This window comes from Abramis brama (assembly GCF_963993115.1).
Source record: "Abramis brama genome assembly, chromosome: 20".
Lineage (NCBI taxonomy): Eukaryota > Metazoa > Chordata > Actinopteri > Cypriniformes > Leuciscidae > Abramis > Abramis brama.
The window spans coordinates 7,197,105-7,216,956 of NC_139982.1; the positions used below are offsets into that span (position 1 = coordinate 7,197,105).

Below are 19,852 nucleotides of genomic sequence, written 5' to 3' on the forward strand. Positions count from 1 at the left end.
ATTATTCTGAGAGTAAAATCTTCTGTGTAGAGTTTATGAGTTTGTTATCAGCACAAGCTGTTGTAAATCCAGCCCACTTCTTTGCATTGTCAGCACATGCTTCAGTGCTCTGAGAGTGTTTATAGTGCTGTGAGTTTAACACTTCATGACTGAGAGCAGAACAGAACACACTCTTCATCATCACACAAGACTAAACTACAGCAATGAACACAATCAACATCTTCATCTGGACCATTGCACTGTTTATTCAAGGTTTGTGTAATACAGTTTTTACAATAATTGTTAATTCTCCTAAAATGTGAAATATATATTAATAATTTTTATTTCTGTTTTCTTTCAGAGTGTAGAGGACAGATCACTGTAACTCAAAGTCCATCAATAACAGCAGTTCAACCAGGAGAAGAAGTCAGAATAAACTGTAAAACCAGCAGTAGAGTGCTTGGTGGTGATGAATTACACTGGTACTCACAGAAACCTGGAGAAGCTCCTAAACTCCTCATATATGAAGCAACATCCCGTTATACTGGAACTCCATCTAGATTCAGTGGCAGTGGATCTGGCAGTGATTTTACTCTGACCATCAGTGGAGTCCAGACTGAAGATACAGGAGATTATTACTGTCTCAGTTATCACAGTGGTCCAGTGTTCACACAGTGATAAAGAGTCGTACAAAAACCTCTGTCAGTCAGACGTCACAGTGACTGCACTGATACAGCTGAGAGAAACTGCAGCTGCTGATGGAGGATCACAAACTACACAATATCAATTCACAGACTTTATTCATTTATTATGATGTACTAAGTAAACATATAATCTTATATCTCTTACTAAACTGGACTAAAATGTGGAGAAAATGTGAGTGGTGCTTGTCGCTGTAAAACTTTTCTCCACAATATTATCTATATTATTACTGTAGGAAAGTCAATCCTTTAATTGCATTTCCATACTTCACCATTAGAGGGTCACATGTCTTTTACATTACTGAGTTCAGTGGAAGCCCTGAACCGGCACTGCAATATGAAAAAATAAATAAATCTAAAATGTTGTGGTCAGGGTCCGAAATTAACACCCGGCAAGTGCCAAATGCGGGTAGATTTTCCGTTTGGCGAGTAAATCTCAAAAGGCTATCCGCCACACTGGCGGGTGAATGTTCATACCAAAATAGTAATGTAATAAAATGTTTATTACAATTGCATTTTGTAATGTTATAAAATATCTGGCATGATGGCTCAGAGTTGTTGTGTTTGCCAGTCACTAATCTGGGGACGAGGTTAGCTAGCCACAGAACGTCTCTAGCGCTCCAAGTCTCGCGGCTCTGTCTCTGGGGCCGGAAGGTAAACAGTGCCGTGAGACTTGGAGCACTAGAGACGGTCTGTTGCTAGCTTGTACTGCAGCTAACTTCCGGTCTGCAGCTAGCTGCCGCTTATTAGCTGTTATGTGGCGACATTTACCAGGACTGAGCCAACCTTTGAAACAAAAACCACAGATGAAAAGGGGGACGAATTACATAAAAAAGAAAGTTTTGTGAGAAATGGAGGTTTGGAGATAACAGAGTTTCAAGAGGCTGGCTACAATATGATTCTGACGCTGTCGTGATGAGTTGTTCTGTGTGTCGCCAGTATGCTAAAGATAAAAGCAGAAACAACTCATTTGTCATCGGAAATAAAACAATGAAACTTGAGAACATTCGTGACCATGAAAACAGCAAGTGTCACATTGCCTGCGTGTCTGTGTCCCTGGCTCAGTCGGAGCCTCTACTCTTGAAAACTTCTGTGTGTGAAGAGTGAGAGAGCAAGTTGGTTGCTCTGGGAACTGATGGAGCTGCTGTTATGACTGGAGCCAAGAGTGGTGTGGTCAGGGCCTACATCATCGGCATCCACTGTATGCCACACCGCCTTGAACTGGCCTTTTCTGATGCCATCCATTTCAATGTGATGTTTCAGATAATAGAAGACCTCCTCAGTGGACTCTACATATTCTACCACACCAGTCACTGAACAGGGCAAACCTCGTAACCAGCTTCCAGGCTCTTGGGCACACACCACTGGAGCACACCAGAATTGCCCGATGGGAAGGACAGCTATTGCGTGCACTGGATCACTTCCTGTGAGGTTACCAGGGGCTTGTCCAGCACCTGGAACAGGTATTGGTCTAGATCGCTACTGTATAATATGTACTCCAAAAGTCATCATCAATATGTAATGTCAAGTAAATAACAAGAAGTAATATTACAATTGGTCAATGCTTTATACACTAATAAAACATTTCATTATTCTTTTTTAACAGCAAGTAATTGTCTATTTGTATGTCTTTGTTCTTTATGCATTTTAGATTCAATCTGCTGATGCCCAAAATGTCAGAGTTGTCCAGCAAGCCAAGGCCAGGAAATACTATAGTACTGTGAGGGAGGCTGTTGTTATCCGCTTCTGTGGCTTCCTGCATGACACACTAAACCCACCTGAGCATCTGTCTGCCTGTCTGCAGAGGTCCACAATCACCATAGCAGAAGCCCACAGCTCCTTGTGCTCAACACAGGCAGTACTTAAGAAGTACAAAACCAAGTATGTTCATTTAAGCTGCAATAAGAAATACTTAAAGAGAATTAAGAGAAATGATTACATTAATAAGAGAGGGAGAATATGAAAGAGTATGAGGCTTTTATCATCAGAAAAGGGCCCATGATGAAGGCCACAATGGCCAACAGCTATGAGGGAATTTCGCTGACCAGAGGTGACAGCAAGACCCTCGGCCTCGTCGTCTCACAGGACAAAACGCTTGGCAGTCTAGTGGAGAGTATGACTGACAGGTTCCAGGATGCCAGTGTAGGGGTCCTGTGTGCAACCAAGCTGGTCAGCTTCACCAACTGGCCAGAGTCAGGAGATGCAGCAGCAGGATACTTTATGTTTTGTATTACAGGGCAGTCAGGTTAGGTTCAGGTTCATGATCATATTTTTATAGTTTGAGAAGTAAAACTGCATGATGCTTGTTGTAATGTTGTATAACATTATTCTAGATTTTGGTGACAATGAACTGGAAACCTTGGTGGACCACTTCAAGCCTGTCCTGGAGGCCTCTGACCTGAATCCCTGACCAGTGGACAGTCCTGAAGGTGCTGATATACCAAGAGCCCCAGTCCCTGGAGAAGATATCCTGGTTCCATGTCAACAGGAGCCATCAGCATGAATTGGTTGACCTAGTCCTGTCCTTCACTGCCTCCACAGCTGAATGTGAAAGAGGTTTTAGTACCATGAAACAGGTGAAAACCAATTGGCGCTCCAACCTAAAGTCTGATACACTGTCAGATCTCCTTATGGTCCAGCTGTCCTCTCCAGAGATCAGGGAGTATGATCCAAGCAAAGCTGTGATGCTGTGGCACCAAGACTCTGTCAGGAGTAGGAGGCCAGAATTCATGGACCATGCAAAAGGGGTAATTGCGGTAGAGATTGAGGAGTCGGATGAGGTTTAAGTTCATTAGATTAAGCATCTGATAGTTTTACAAAACCTTCAAATGTAGTGTTATGAGCACTAGTTCCATGCTCACATCTTCCATGTCTTACCCATTTGTTGCTCTGTTTTGACTTCTATGTACTCTTATTCATTGTATCTGACATGTTTCATTTGTTTTCATTGTGTGTCTACTTGTTTGACATTTTTGCACTCTGTACAGCACTTTTGGTCAACTACAGTTTCTATAAGTGCTTTATAAATAAAGTTGATTACATTTTGATCAATATATAGATTTTTTTTATTTATTATTATACATTTTAAATTTTGCTCTGGACAATTTTTTATGTTTGTATTCAACATAATACCTTATTATCTCAAATAAATGTACTGAAATTAATGTATATGTGACCAAAAAAAGGCTGTTTATAATTTTGGCCGGTAAAAAATATGCTTGGCTGGTGGATTTTTTCATCTCCCCGTGGCAGGTGAGCCAGAAAGTTAATTTCGGACCCTAATGCCAACTCTTTTAAACTATTTTTGATATTGCATTTTGAATTATGTTTGTATTTTATGCTGATCAGTTATGTATTGTGTATTCTTTTTAATCCTTTTAATTGATATTTAACTCTGCTAGGCAAAATAAATGTTACATCTTGAATTATTCTGAAATCATTATTTTAGTAGATTATAAGGAGGCAGATGCCACCGCAAATCTTAGTCAGGGAAGTTCAAACTAAAGGCGCATGTATGAACGGAGCAGTAGCACGTCATCTGAAGACCTTTTGATTTCTGTTTATCACTGATTTAGTAAGTTGTATGGAAGTGGCTAAAATAAACTACACTTTTGAGTGAGCAGTAGACAACCGACTTAAGAGGTATTAGCCAACCCTGCATCCACTGACTAAAGTCAGAACTGACAAGTTTGTGTCCGTGAGAAACACGATCCGGCCGACGTGATCTCTATGCGGATTTGGGTCCATAATGAATTAATAACTGAAAGTATGAGATCCTCAGAATAATCAACAATCTAAATCAAATCACAATTAATCTTATGATCTGTTCAATCATAATCTGTTCTCTAAGCTGTTAAGATAGAAAATCAGTAAAAAAATAAAGAGTCATTTAAATTTGGATTTAGATTAAATTATTCATGGAGTCAGAATTAAAATTAGAAATCAACTGTTTAATTAATTAAAGTGATTTTTCCAGAAGTGCCAGAAAAGACTGAATACCTGAAACGCTGAATACCTTCGACCACAACATTGGATTCTGTTTTTGGGCCAGTGGATGGAGTTTAGAGTTGATTTGCACCAAAAATACCTTCATACGTTTCTGTCGGCCGGTGTGTGAGCAGCTGCCGCTTGCATTGCTTAAGGCCCTTGCACACCGAGTCTGAAATTATCGCATGCGTTTTTTCGCATTCGTGATTCGGTGGCTCTGAATTGTCAAAACACCATTCAAAATGCTTGCTACGGATGCGAAAAACGCAGAAAATCGAACCTGATTCGTTTTTTATTTTTGACGGACAAAAGTTTCGGAGGCAGTGTGCAAGCGTGACTGACATTTTTTTTTTTTTTTTTTTGACATTCGTATTTATTTTTTAACGTGACTCTTTTTTTATCATTTTTGATAAATGACTCTTGCGCCCGGCGCAAATCTAAAATGTGTTGGTCTGAAGAGCTTCATTATTCATAGGTGTGGTTTGGGCGTAACGTGAAATAAACCAATCAGAGCGTCATCTCACATTCCCTTTAAGAGCAGGCGCGCTTTTTCCTTGGCATATTGCTATTATAACGGCGGATTTGCCAGGAGCGGTTCACAGCCGAGGAGACCGACGTTCTCGTCACGGCCGTAAAAGGCTACGTCTACATTAACTCTTCCGAGTCTGCGATCACGCCGGCGTGATCAAATCACATGACCAGTTTAAGACATTGAAGCATAAAAACAAAGTCACGTTGAGCGCTGCTGTCCACTTCTGTCGAAAGTTTTGTGTTGATAGACCAAGTAAAAACGGAGATATGATAATTTAAACTTTATATATATATTTTTTTTAAATATTGACGCGTTCGTAAAGGAACGCAAGATGGGATGCGACAGGCGTTGCATTTATTCTCATAACTTCGTCGGTTTTTGTCATAAAGCAAAACGGAGAAAAATGTGTGAATCTGCTGACTCTGCTCTTCAGGCTGCACATTTTAGGGAGTGGAGGAGGAGCCAACTGAGCAAAGAAGTGAAATTGAAAGGCGCCCGCGGGAGTCGGGAGATTGACGGAGTAGACAGAGAAACATATATATAGAAAGAGAGAGAGAGATATTATTGCTAGTTTTTGGAAAAGTTTGAATAGATTTTGAGAGTAGTTTAGGAGTAGTGTAGATAGTTTAGGTAGTTTTTTGTGGAAGGAAAATGAAGCGAATGTCTTAGGTCTCATTGTTGACAGAAACTGTTTTGAGGAGTAGCACAGATAAAAAAAAAAAAAACTCACCTGATATTCGTTGTAAATAGTTGTATATATAGTTTGATTTTGTGTTTATTTTACCTTTTGTATAGTATATTTGCACTTTTTAGGAACCCCTCTTACTCAAGGAAGGAAAGCCCTGTAATGTAGCTGTCTGTGTAATTGTACATGAAGTGTTTTGTAGAGTTTCTAAGCAAAAAAGAAGAAAAAAACACCTATTGCCACACCTGCTTTTTGCTGTATATAGTTAGATTTTATCTCAATTTTACCTTTTTTATGTTGTATTTGCACTAATTGGGAACCCTCATACTCTGGGAATGCAAGGCCTTAAATATAGCTCTCTGTATAATTGTGTGCATAAACTTTTAAAAAGTGGCAAAGCTAAAAAGAGAAAAAAAAGCCTATGGCTACACGCGCTTTTTTTTTGTAAATCATATTTGTTTTGTATATAGCTTGATTATATCTGAAATTTACCTGTATATGTTGACATTTACAACTTGTGTTAACATTTTAAACCTTTTAAAATGCTTCATTGAGCATGTTTGTGTTTTTTGTAGTAAAATAACTAATTTTTCTATTCGGATTTTGTGTTTTTTGTGTGATTTTGGGTCCAGTATGTTGATACAGTACATAAAAGTGAAAAAATAATTGTCTGTTCATATAGGTGATGTTGTGCTGAAAAAAACAATACCAAACATTGGTATGGTAAACATTTATGTCGCAAAAAAAAAAAAAAAAAAAAGTACTCAAAAACGGCCAAAATAGCCCAAGACTCCGAAGAGTTAATCCGGATACATTTGAAAACGCCGTTTTCGTTTATAAACGCTCTCCGTCCACACTAGCATTTTCAAGCGTTTTCGGACGTTTCAGTGTGGATGAGAAACTTTTGAAAAATGCCTGAAAACGCTAAATTCACCTTCACTGCACATGTGTAAAACCCCACAAAAGCTCACTGATATGATTCAGATGGAAAAATAAATAATGAAGTTATCGCGCAATTCTTCTGACAGGATCATTTTATTCAGTAAAATATCTCACCATTCATTGATGCGGTCCAGGTCGCACGCAGACACCATATGTTTGGTCTAAAACGCGACTGCTCTCATGTTTTGCCGCAGGACAGCAAATGTGAGTAAATTCTGTCATCTTTGCAGGACTGTGATATGAAGAGTGTGCAATGTAGAATATTTTTAGCAACAGTGTGAAAGTGAATAGCACATAACAGGCACAATACTGGTATAAACATGAATATCTATTGGTACAATATGCGTCACATGATTAAATTTACGTCATCGTTTTTAAATCCCTCCGGTTTCACAGTCCACACTACAACGGGAAAACGGCGTTTTCAAATGTATGCGCTTTGGAGTGCGTTTTCAAAAAGCTTCGTTTTCCTTAATAAAAATGCCGTCTCAGTGTGGATGAAAGGCCAAAACGGAGAGAAAAAGATGCGTTTTCAAACGAAAACGTATTAGTGTGGACATGGCCAAAGAGAGAAGTGACATTGGGGATGGAGAAACACACCCAAATTAGCTTCGGTTAAACAGGCATATAATAATTTGCGTAAATGTGTAAGCTAGATGTATGCTTTTATAATACATTGTCTATCTATCTATCTATCTATCTATCTATCGTTTGTAATAATATGATTTGCAAAAATGAAAACTGCTGCTTCTGTGTAGATGAGAGAATCAAAGTGTATGCGCGTGTGCACATGACATTGATTATGGTCAAGCATGTGTAACCGGCCTAAATCTGCCCACTGTTATGATCTGCGTTGTGTTGGTTTATTCAGAGAAGACACCGGACACTGGAACTGCTGCTCATGGAGAATTTATTTTCATCGAGGAAGTAGATGGTACTCTCCTCAGCATGCTCAAAGGAGTCTGGATGGATTAAACAAAATACAGCAACAATGTGTTCACTCTGTGATTCAATCACCTCTCCTCAGCGCGCTCAAAACAGACTGAGCACACATCACAATGATAATGACATCAAAAATACTGTGTGTGAAACATGTTACATACGATGGCAAAATTAATTGTCACAAGCATTTATACCAAACATACATTACATTCTCCTGCAGCTATTTTTAAGTCAATCACAAATTAGTAAAGAAACAAACTGATACAAAATGAATACATTAGGAAATTTAACAGAAATAAAACATACCTGGATGGATTAAACAAAATACAGCAACAATGTGTTCACTCTGTGATTCAATCACCTGCACAAATCAAATACCAGTAAATGAATCAGTAAAATTCACCGCGTTCTATTGACGCACACACATACTCAATCACCACGTTCTATTTACGCACACACATACTCAAATTGCTGTTCTCAGTAATAAAACTATCAAATCCTATCCATCCATTCATAAAACACTTCCTACAACACTTATAACAGTCTTAACAATAATATTACAGCATATTATAAACTTAATCACATTTAGGATAACTTTTATACTCCTATATAAGAGGAGCACCTCTAATTGCTTACCTCTCCTCAGCGCGCTCACGAGGTGAGCGGCAATGACGTCACGACGTCAACAAAAAAACCCGCAAAACTCTTTAACCAAATGAATACTAATGATGTCAAAAACCAAATTATAGCCTTTTCTTGGACACAGTAATATAAAGTAAATAAACTAAAATTGACAGGAAGGATTATTGGTGAAATACATGTATTCAGTGAATATTCACTCATGAATATTAACATCCGTCACATTCACCCCTCCTGAATTTCACTAATATCCTGACCAAATGACACAAAATTGGTCTAACAGAACCACATTCGCAACGAATCTCATTCGCAGTTCAACATAGTAAGCTACCTGCTTTACAGGTTAAGAAAAATCCAAGGTTGATCAAGTCTCAGATATTCTTAGAACAGTATGCTGCCTTGTACAACATCCAAAAATCTGGTCTGTATTACACTTTGAAATTCACATTGTACACATTTTCACAGTATCTTCATAGAAACAAATATCCTTCTAAAATAAAGAAAGAAATGATCCTGATTTCCTTGCTAAAGATGAACCCATTCTCTGAACATAAAATGGTCTCTGTGCCATTGACTCAATTAAACGATTAACTTTCTTGACCATCCTGCCTGCACGGGTCCTAACACCCAATGTGTCAACTGGAATTTGTGCATGCGTGTCAGTCATACTGTTATCGTGTGTGTCATTCAAAGTTTCAGGTAATGAGTCATGATTACTAGCAAAAGATTCAGTCTCTCTAACAGGTACTTGATCAGAACCTCCAACAGCCTCATTTTGACTAGGATTTTGTTCACAGACGCTTCTTTGACTGTGAACTGAATGATCAGAGTCCAGATCATCATCATCAACAAACTCTTGTCCTTCAATCTGTTCTTGTCCTTCAAGTACCCATGCCCTCGTTCTATCATCAGAACTCTCCTCTTCAAACGAGTCAGACGGCTCAGACACACAAGACTCGCTCTCCATATTGTCAGCATTAGACTGTACGTCATTGTCATCTTGAGATGGTACAACGGGTAGGAAGCTGATGTCAAGAATCAAATTCCGATGCACAACTTTAGATTTGCCTGCCTCGTCAATCAGTTTGTATATGTTTGTTTGAAGATTCTGGTCCTTTACAGTATAGACGGTTGGGTCCCACTTATCGGCAAGCTTCCTCTTTCCTCTTTCACTCTTGTTTGCAAGGAGCACTCTGTCTCCGATGTTCAAACTTGTGCCCTTGACCTTCCGATTGTAACCCTTGGCCTGCTTCTTCTGTTCTTTTTCAGTGTGTTTCTGAGCAATTCGAGCCGCCTCATGCAGGTAAGACATTAGGGTTTTCACATAGTTGCCATGGTCAACAATCACAGAGTCATGCAACACCTGCCCAAACATGACATCAACAGGTAGCTTTGGGATGCGACCAAACATTAGCTGGAATGGGGCATAACCAGTGGTCTCATGTACTGTGGCATTATATTCGAATGTCAGAGTCTGTATCTGCTCGGGCCACTTGTGCTTCTCCTTGAGAGGCAGAGAACGAAGCATACTGCCCAGGGTCCGATTAAACCTCTCGGTCCCACCGTTTCCCATCGGGTGATATGATGTAGTGTGGGATTTCTCAACACCTGCCAACTTGAGCAGCTCTGCTATGATGGTACTTTCAAAGTTGGTCCCTTGATCCGTGTGAATGCGTGTTGGGAAACCATAAACACAGAAGATGTGATCCCACAGCTTCTTCGCAATTTGTTTTGCTTTCTGGTTTACACACGGAAAGGCATGGGCCAACTTTGTGAAGTGATCAGTCACAACTAATACGTCTACAGAACGCTGCTTGCTGTCTTCAGCACTCCAAAAATCCAAACACACTAACTCCATTGGGGCAGAAGTTCTAATGCTCTCAAGTGGGGCTCGTGCAGATGGCTCTGGTGTTTTGGCCAATATACATCTCTGACAACACTTGACATAGTCCCTTATGTCACGCTCCATTCTAGGCCAGAAAAAGCGTTGTCGAGCTAGCTGAAGAGTTCTTGACTGTCCCTGATGTCCAGCGAGATTGTGTACACCATTTAAGGCTTTACTCTTAAGACTAGAAGGAAGCACCAGTGGAAACCTCTTGTACTTGCTTAAAGGATCTTTTGAGACACGGTAGACTACTCCATCTTGAATCTTCAGCCGATCCCATTGCTTAACCCTCTGGAGTCTGAGGGGTTTTTGGGGTCCTTGAGATGTTCTGACATGCCCTGACATTTGTGCTTTTTTCAGTTGCTTATAAACATATTAATGGCAAAGGTGTAAATTCACTCTATTTAGCACAAACAGGGCTACCATAATATGTGAACAACTTGCATGTACATGTTTGTATTTTTGATAGAATAATGTTTATGCATGGTTTTTTAAAAAACAAAAAACTAAAGTTTCTGAAATAAGGCCATAAAACACATTCTAAATATATGTAAATAAGACTTTTGTCTAAAAGATGTCATCGCCTAGTGTTTTTTCTTCAAAATGAAGTGAAAATCACCCTGCCTAATCATTCACATAACACAATACATTGATTTGAATTTTGCAAAGCACTTTCTGTTTGGAAAGCCAATATGCGGAGTGGGCGTCAACGGTCATGTATATGTAGTGGTTCACACCTTAGGAGACAGTGGGGCCCGCATACTTAATGAGCCATTCATTCAGGTGAGTCACTGAGCCACAAGAATGCAAGAGCAACAGTTGGAAGCATCTCAATTCTTTTTTATTTTTCCACATATTGTGCTTGCAATTTGGCCTATAATATCCAAGGAAAACATGTCTAGTAATTGTGCAGTTAATTCTCAAACTGTATTTTCAGTTTTGGAATATTTATCCTCTCCCCAAATTTGTCAATAATAAAACACAATAAAAGTTATTTAAAGAAAAGGCTTATATTTACCTTTTAATAGTTTGTTTACATCTACCTTGTAAATATATTTTTTTTATTAAAAAGGTTACAATTACAACAACAATTCAAGTGTAATCTTTCTATGTAAAAACTAAAGTATACATTTTATCATACATATTTCAAAGTTAAGGATTTGATTGATTATTTGATAACTTTATTTTTGACAAAACATATTATATTTAACATAAGCAAATATTGGCAAACAAAAGCTTATTTGAGGTGGCAGATATTTTACATTAAAAATGTATAATCTATCCAAAACTAATCAACGAAATGTTGTCTTTCATATGTCTGTAACATAGGTCTTTCATTTTTATTATAAGAAATATAAATGTTAATTTGCAGTTTAAATCCAGGAAATTTGTTAATGAAAAAATTATTAAAAGTAAGATACAATTGATACAAAACGAAATTCGTTTTAAAGAAAGGATTTGTACTTTCAGTTTTGAGGTCTCTGTGAAAGTTTGAAAGTCTTTTAGTGCTTTTTTTATAGCGCTCGCGTCCATAATGGAGAACTGTCACGTAATATTGTTTTTTCCTCATAAATGCAAACACGAAAAATAAAAGACAAAAGACTTTTGAGTAAAACTTACTCCGAAATTGTGTTCTCGGCGGAATTCGCTCTTCAAAATGCTGCCGTTCGTCGTCTGAGTTACAATCTTCCTCTGAGGAAAAGGTGCATTCTTCCTCGCTGTCCAGAATCATCTGAAGGGCGTCTTTATTACCGGAGAAGCGTGTCATACTCAAAACACGATGAACTATCAGTAAGTCTGATGAAGAAACTTTTTATGGCATTGATCAGGGGCGTATGCGATGCATACTAGATCACCTAACTATTTACATGTGAATCGCGCCGGGGGCGGGGCGGCCGCAGCTGATTATAGAGATAATGAGGCAGAAGGAAAAACGGTACCTCTCCTTGCTTTCAAACGGATTACATGAGTTGAAAACATTTGTTTTTTATATAAATTACTTCATTTAAAAGAGGAGATTTCAAGCTTCATAAAGACATATCTCACGTGCCTGTGTGAGAAGTATTCGCTGAGTTATGATTCATTTTCGGACGCGTTTCAGAATGGACTAAACGGACATAGAGAAGGCAGAACTCGCTTCGTGTTTATTTTTCTTTATTTGGCGAAAAGCACAACACTTTGTTTTTATTGTGAGTGTACACAAAAATAATACACACTAAACAGGATAGATTGATGTATAACACAAGCATATAAGATAAAAATTAATATTTTTATTTTATTATTTTTTTGCACTCATACGGAAAAAAACGAGCCTATCGCGCCGGCGCGATAGCCGACCTCAGGGGGTTAAGAAGAACTAGAGTCCTGGCATCCATTCCAGCCCTCTCTCGCCTTGATGGTCGCTTCTTCTGACTCAGATATGTCATAATTTTGGAGATCACTGGATCTGACTCTTGGCCATGCTGAATCTCCTCAAGGGGGATTGCTGAGATTGTGTCATACTCAAGAGGTACTGCATTCTGGATGGCCTGAATTGCCTGAATAGCCCTCAGCTCAGTTACAGTCTCCCACTGATTATGGAGGGTCAATTGTGTTCCAACTGCTGTGTGATCACATGACACTGCAAAATTTGGCTGAGGCAACGCATGAAGACTGTTCACTTGCAAACGGAAAGTATCTTGAATTCCATCTTCAGTTACACCTGCAGCTTCAGAGAGTAAGCCGCCATATCGCTCTGTGATGAGCCTGTGACTAATTGTTTTTGTGAAAGGATCTCGGCTCAAAGCATCAGCCACAGTGTTTTTCTTTCCAGCAATATGTTTGAGGTCGAAGGTGTAAGCAGCTAGCTTAGACACCCAGCGCTGTTCACAAGCATCAAGCTTAGCCTTGGTTAGAATATAAGTGAGCGGATTATTGTCCGTCCATACAGTGAACGTGTGGCCCTTTAGCCAATGACTGAATTTCTCACACACGCTCCACTTTAAGGCTAAAAACTCGAGTTTGTGTGCCGGATATCTCCTCTGAGAGTTACTTAGGGACTTGCTTGCGAATGCAATGGGACGAGCTTTCTCCTCGCCTGCTGGTATTTGTGATAACACAGCCCCGAGTCCATCCAAAGAAGCATCGATTGACAAGATTAATGGAAGAGAGAAGTCGGGATGTGCTAAGACCACACTGTGCAGTAGGCTTTCTTTCAGATTAGAAAGAGCATCATCGCACTCTGAGGTCCAGTCAGTTGGCTTGAGCTTTCTGTATGTGCCTGCCTTAGCTTCAGTTTTGACCTTTGTCCTCTTTCTCTGTCCAGCTGTTAGAGAGAAGAGCGGTTTGGCTATGGAGGAGCAATTTGGAATAAAGTGCTGGTAATAGAGGATCATTCCCAAAACAGACTTAATTCTCCTCACAGATGGAGTACACCCATCTTCTTCCATGAGATCAGTTTTTGACAGCTTGACTATGGCCTCAACCTTTGAAGGATCCACAGAAACACCATTTCCATCAATGATGTGGCCTAAGAACTTAACGGATGCTTGCATCAGATGGCATTTTTTTGGACTTAACTTTAGATTGTGGCTCCTCAATCGTTGGAATACTACCTCTAACCGCTCCAGGGCTGCATTTTCATCAGGAGCAAACACCAGTAGGTCGTCTAAGTAACACAGCAGACTACTAAAATTCAGGTCTCCAAAGATGCTCAACATCATGCGCATAAACGATGCTGGGCTATTGCACAACCCTTGAGGCATCCTGTTGTACTCATGGAGTCCTACTGGAGTAGTAAACGCTGTGTACTTTTTATCTTCTTCAGCCATGGGGATGTTATAAAATCCGGATGTTAAGTCCATTGTACTGAAGAGAGTGTTTCCACCCAAGGCAACTAGACAGTCAGACTGATGTGGGAGCGGATGTGCGTCCTTCATGGTTCTGGCGTTCAGCCATCTAAAGTCCGTACAAATCCTCAAGCCGCCATCTTTCTTCCAAACTAGAACCAAGGGCGAAGCATACTCGCTCACTGATTTTCGAATTATGCCTTGTTCTTCCATTTCTGAGAGAACTTGCCGTAATTTTTGATAGTGAGCAGGTGGTACTCGTCGGTATGGCAGTCGGAATGGACGCTCGTCTGTCAAGCGAATGCGATGGACAAAACCACTGACCTCCCCACAATCCAGAGAATGCTTAGAAAATACATCATGGTAATTCTCAAGCAGCTGAACAAGCTTTTCTCTTGCTGCATCTCTGACAGAGCATGTGTCAATGTCGATGTCACTGAGGCCTATGGCCTTTAGTCTTTGTTTAAGATCAGCTGTGCTCGGTGCAAGTTGACAAGAATTCCCGGACGTGGGCATCTGAACTTGACTGAAACCTTGCAACAGCTCGAAATCTTCCACAGCTAGGCATGGGAACACATCCGCAAGCTTACGGTTTCTTTTTAGGGTGACTGGTTTGTCTGAAAGGTTGGTAACTTTTAGAGGAACCCAACGATCTCCCCACAATGGTGTAACAACTCGGCCAATGATGATGTCCCGTGGCATGGATCTGGAAGAAGTGGCCTCCACAATTACAGTACTCCCTGGTGACATAGCAGTATTACTAGGTAGCCTTCCCCAAACAAGGTGCTCTTTTTTGGCCATAAGTGTAACTGACTGCTGAAGCTTTACAGTCCCAACCTTGTCAGGTGGATGACCACCTCGCCAGCGGCAAGTATTTGCCATGACATCCAGGAATTGTTCACACGATGAAGATGGCTCTGAGACACCGTTAGACACAATCCTCCAGTAATCATCACTGATCTTCATCCTGTGCATAAGGAACTTAATCAAGTTGGTGCCAATGATCAAGTCGTCTCTTTGTCCTGGCACAACTAGAACAGGAACTAAACATCTCTCGCCATACACTTTCAGCTCAACTTCATACATGCATTTTGGCTTAGTTGCTTTACCTCCACAGCCTATTAACATTATTTCCTGCAACAATGGTGTGGGCTTTGGCAGCACATCCTCATCCAGCATTCTGCTCTCTACTGCTTCACTGAAAGTGCATGCCATGGATCCTGAGTCCAACATTCCCATCATCTGGAATTTGTCATTGACACAGATGGGTGCATAAAACAATTCATCAAAAACTTCAAGGGTTTGCATATTCTGAGCAATCACTTTGACTTCGACAGGAGCTTGTGCACAGGCACTTTCGTAAACTTGCATGAGATCAACATTTTCGAGGGTTTGCTCAACTCTACCCACACGTCCCCTCTCCTGGTGTGGGCTGACTATTTTAAAGCTGGTGAACCTTGAGGTGGCTGGGCAAACTGATTGTGATCACGGGGTTGGACATTAGCACAATCTTTCTTTATGTGACCAGGCTGGAAACAGGCAAGACAAAGTCGTTGTTGTCGACAATGTGCTAAGGTTGAATGCTCAAGTGAATGGCATACCTTACATGCTCTCACAAGGGATTGGTTCGGCCGAGTGCGCCTCATCTCTGCTTGACTATTCTGGGAAAGAGCACGATCAAGTAAACCGATGAGCGTCTTCATGCAGTTATCATCATTCTGTGGAAGAGATTGGGTGCTTTCATTAACATTATCAGATGACAGAACAGGAAGGACACTGGTGACGACCCCACCCTCCATAGGTGACTGGGCATGAGTTGTAACATTTCTCACAACAAAGTTGCGCTTGGATTTGACTGCCAACTGTTCTTTTTGCTCAGTCTGATACCTGTCGAGATGCTCTTGTACCTCACTTGCGGTCCACTTATCTGGTGCTTTCAAGCGGAAAATGGCTGACAGAGTTGGGTCCGGGCAGTGTTTGACAAACATCATGGCTGCCTCCTGGCATGGATTATCCATCTGTCGCCCAAGCCTAGCTAGAGCCTCCTCTGCAACATCCACAGCCTTATTTAAACGGACCCAGTATTCAATTGGGTTTTCTCCGGCAACAGGCACTGTGCCATAGAAATCAGCTAAAGGCATGTAAGAATATCTGACCTCGCTGAAATGCTGTTTTAGGATATCAAATATCACTTTGGGGTTCTCAGAGGGTCTTAGGGAAGTGTTACTGCGAAGGGTAATTCTAACGATGTCTTTTGCTTTACCCATCAGCCTTGAAAGGATTTCATGATGGTGCTCCAGCACTGGTATGCCTCTTTTACGCAGGTAAGTGTCCATTAAATCCTCCCACTCATGCACACTGAACTTATCTGTTCCATCCCCTCGGAAAACAGAGGGCTCTTTTGCTTCAGACTGCATGACTAGTTTAACTCCTGTCAAATTAAGTGAGGGTGTCTCTGAGAATGACTGAGCTGCACCTAAACTTCTAGTCTGTGCATTGGTTGATGCTCTTTCCCCATACGCTACCCCACTTTGAGCAGAAATTATACTAGTTCCTACTTCCTGAGCAATGTGTGTTATAAGGTTAGACCATGCTGGATCACTTATGTCTGGGCAGAATGATAATGGATTACCTCGTAAATGACTAGGTGTTTGTTCAGTTACTCGAGTGGAACAAAGTTCAGGTGATATTCGTTCTACCTTACCCCTCCCTGGAACAGGTGTGAATGTACGGTCATTGAAAAGTCGACCTCTCCCAAAATTTAAATCTGACATGTCCCCCTCAGCATTAAAATTGTCTGCATTGAAACCCTGCGCCATTGTTCCTCATTAACAAATAATTTCACCAAACAATGAATAATGAAAACCTCAAATGTAAAAAAAATAAAGATAAGAAAGTTATTAAAAGATACCAAAGGGAAAAAATAAAAACTGGTGGCACCAAGTATGAAGTGAAATGTCCAGGTCAGCAAAGTTCACCTATTTGTGTTACTATTGATTGAAACCTTGAGTGAAGTGCAGCATCCACCGGCGACCAAACGGCATTGGTCCTTGGATGAAGATCCTGGAAGACGAACTGATCTTCATCCGGGTCACGGCACCACTGTAACCGGCCTAAATCTGCCCACTGTTATGATCTGCGTTGTGTTGGTTTATTCAGAGAAGACACCGGACACTGGAACTGCTGCTCATGGAGAATTTATTTTCATCGAGGAAGTAGATGGTACTCTCCTCAGCATGCTCAAAGGAGTCTGGATGGATTAAACAAAATACAGCAACAATGTGTTCACTCTGTGATTCAATCACCTCTCCTCAGCGCGCTCAAAACAGACTGAGCACACATCACAATGATAATGACATCAAAAATACTGTGTGTGAAACATGTTACATACGATGGCAAAATTAATTGTCACAAGCATTTATACCAAACATACATTACATTCTCCTGCAGCTATTTTTAAGTCAATCACAAATTAGTAAAGAAACAAACTGATACAAAATGAATACATTAGGAAATTTAACAGAAATAAAACATACCTGGATGGATTAAACAAAATACAGCAACAATGTGTTCACTCTGTGATTCAATCACCTGCACAAATCAAATACCAGTAAATGAATCAGTAAAATTCACCGCGTTCTATTGACGCACACACATACTCAATCACCACGTTCTATTTACGCACACACATACTCAAATTGCTGTTCTCAGTAATAAAACTATCAAATCCTATCCATCCATTCATAAAACACTTCCTACAACACTTATAACAGTCTTAACAATAATATTACAGCATATTATAAACTTAATCACATTTAGGATAACTTTTATACTCCTATATAAGAGGAGCACCTCTAATTGCTTACCTCTCCTCAGCGCGCTCAAAACAGACTGAGGACGCAGCACGAGGTGAGCGGCAATGACGTCACGACGTCAACAAAAAAACCCGCAAAACTCTTTAACCAAATGAATACTAATGATGTCAAAAACCAAATTATAGCCTTTTCTTGGACACAGTAATATAAAGTAAATAAACTAAAATTGACAGGAAGGATTATTGGTGAAATACATGTATTCAGTGAATATTCACTCATGAATATTAACATCCGTCACACATGCACCCTTAAAATAGCATCATGAACAACGCGCAACGCGCCACTGACTTTAGACTAGTTTTTTTCTGGCCAGTGGCGCAATTGTTTTATGGAACAGTAAAATAGCACCAGGGATTGTTTGCGCCGGAACACACCTCCTTTTTCGCGCTGAACAGCCCAGGGAGCGCAAATTTATTCCCTAGTTTAGCGACGTGCGTCTGTGGAGGGAAAAGCGCGCTTTGCGCGGGTGCAAAATAGGAATGAAACATGCGTCGGTGTGCAAAGTCAATTGCGCTGGGTGCAAGATAGGGCCCATAGTGTGCAAGGGCCTTTACTCTTTCAGACCTGGATTATTTTACATTTGCCTGTCAAATTCTTATTCTTAACGAATTTGAGTTGAAATGTCAATGAAGAACAAAAGCTGGAATGTGAACAGAGGAAGAGGTCGTACGTGGTCTGTAAAAATACTGGCGATATCAGGTAAGAAAATATTTTTCAGTCCTTAACAGTCTAACGTTTAAGGACACGGATAACGGTGATAGGCTACTGCAACGAGACAGGGGTATCTGCAGCTTGGAGTAATGGGCGTGTCGAATATAAAATTTACAAACGATTGAAATTTTACAATCAATTTTAAGATTGTTTAAAGGAATGGTAAAAAAAAAAAAAAAAAATCCTGCTTTAAGGACTTTTCAAGTGAATCATTTCTTCGTTCCCCCTCCAGATTCTCCAAGGATCCGGCTGATTACTGGCAGTTTGGTGGAGGGTTTTTCTTTAGCGGCTACATTGCACTATCACTTCTGGTACGGATTCATTGACCTTTTGTGATATGTTTTGATTTGACTTAATTGAATAAAAACATGCTTAATTTTATTTAATTAGTACAATGTATAGTTAGGATTCTGAATTAAAACAGTGCAATGTTTCTCCACAAATATTATCAGATATATACGGAGGGCCCAGGGGTCAGGCGAAAACTGTTGAAACAATATAATCCTGCATTGAAAGATATAAGCTAAAGAACAACAGACCACAACCCTCTCAGCTCAACACCACCATTTGTTGATTTCTTCGTCTGTTTCAAAGATGAAATCATGACCTTATGATGATAGTAACCGTGACTGTGTTTTAGAGTGGATAGTGTTGTATACTTTGTTTTCTACCCGACTGTAATTGAACTGTAAAGTGAAAATATTGTACATGACTTATTTTGTATTCAGTTTTGATTTATTTATACAGGATAGTGCAGACAGCGGACGAGAAGTGAAGAGGGAGCGAGAGGAAGGCTGGGACTCGAGCACTGCACAAGGCTTTGCATTTTATTGAGAATTTAAAAAACTTTTTTTACTGTTCATTTTAAATATTAAATGTTGTATTTAATTTAAGGTTTACTGTAATTGAACAAAAACTCTTTAAATACTCCATTTAGACTTCTACTTCTACTTCTACAGGTTTTTAACATTACATCGATATGGATATGGCAAGGAAGTGCATTCAAACTCGCTTGCGCGTGCACGCGAAGGGGAGTGCGATTTGTCCGGGGAGTCGGATTTCGGTACAACACCGGCCAGGGAAACGAAACATGAATCTCTTTAATAATAGCAATACAAATACATGTTTTTTCCTGCGGGACGGGAGA

General features: G+C 40.1%; 1 long non-coding RNA gene and 1 gene segment (V, D, J or C); both read left to right on the forward strand.

Annotated features, from left to right (window-relative positions):
• Nucleotides 1-19,852, forward strand: part of LOC311071466 (immunoglobulin kappa variable 3-15-like) — an 81,223-nt gene that overhangs the window by 42,639 nt on the left and 18,732 nt on the right.
• On the forward strand, nt 136-4,105 carry LOC311071472. The gene is made up of 4 exons (XR_014603856.1): nt 136-252; nt 341-2,143; nt 2,332-2,561; nt 3,014-4,105. It is a non-coding gene; the product is annotated as an uncharacterized lncRNA (long non-coding RNA).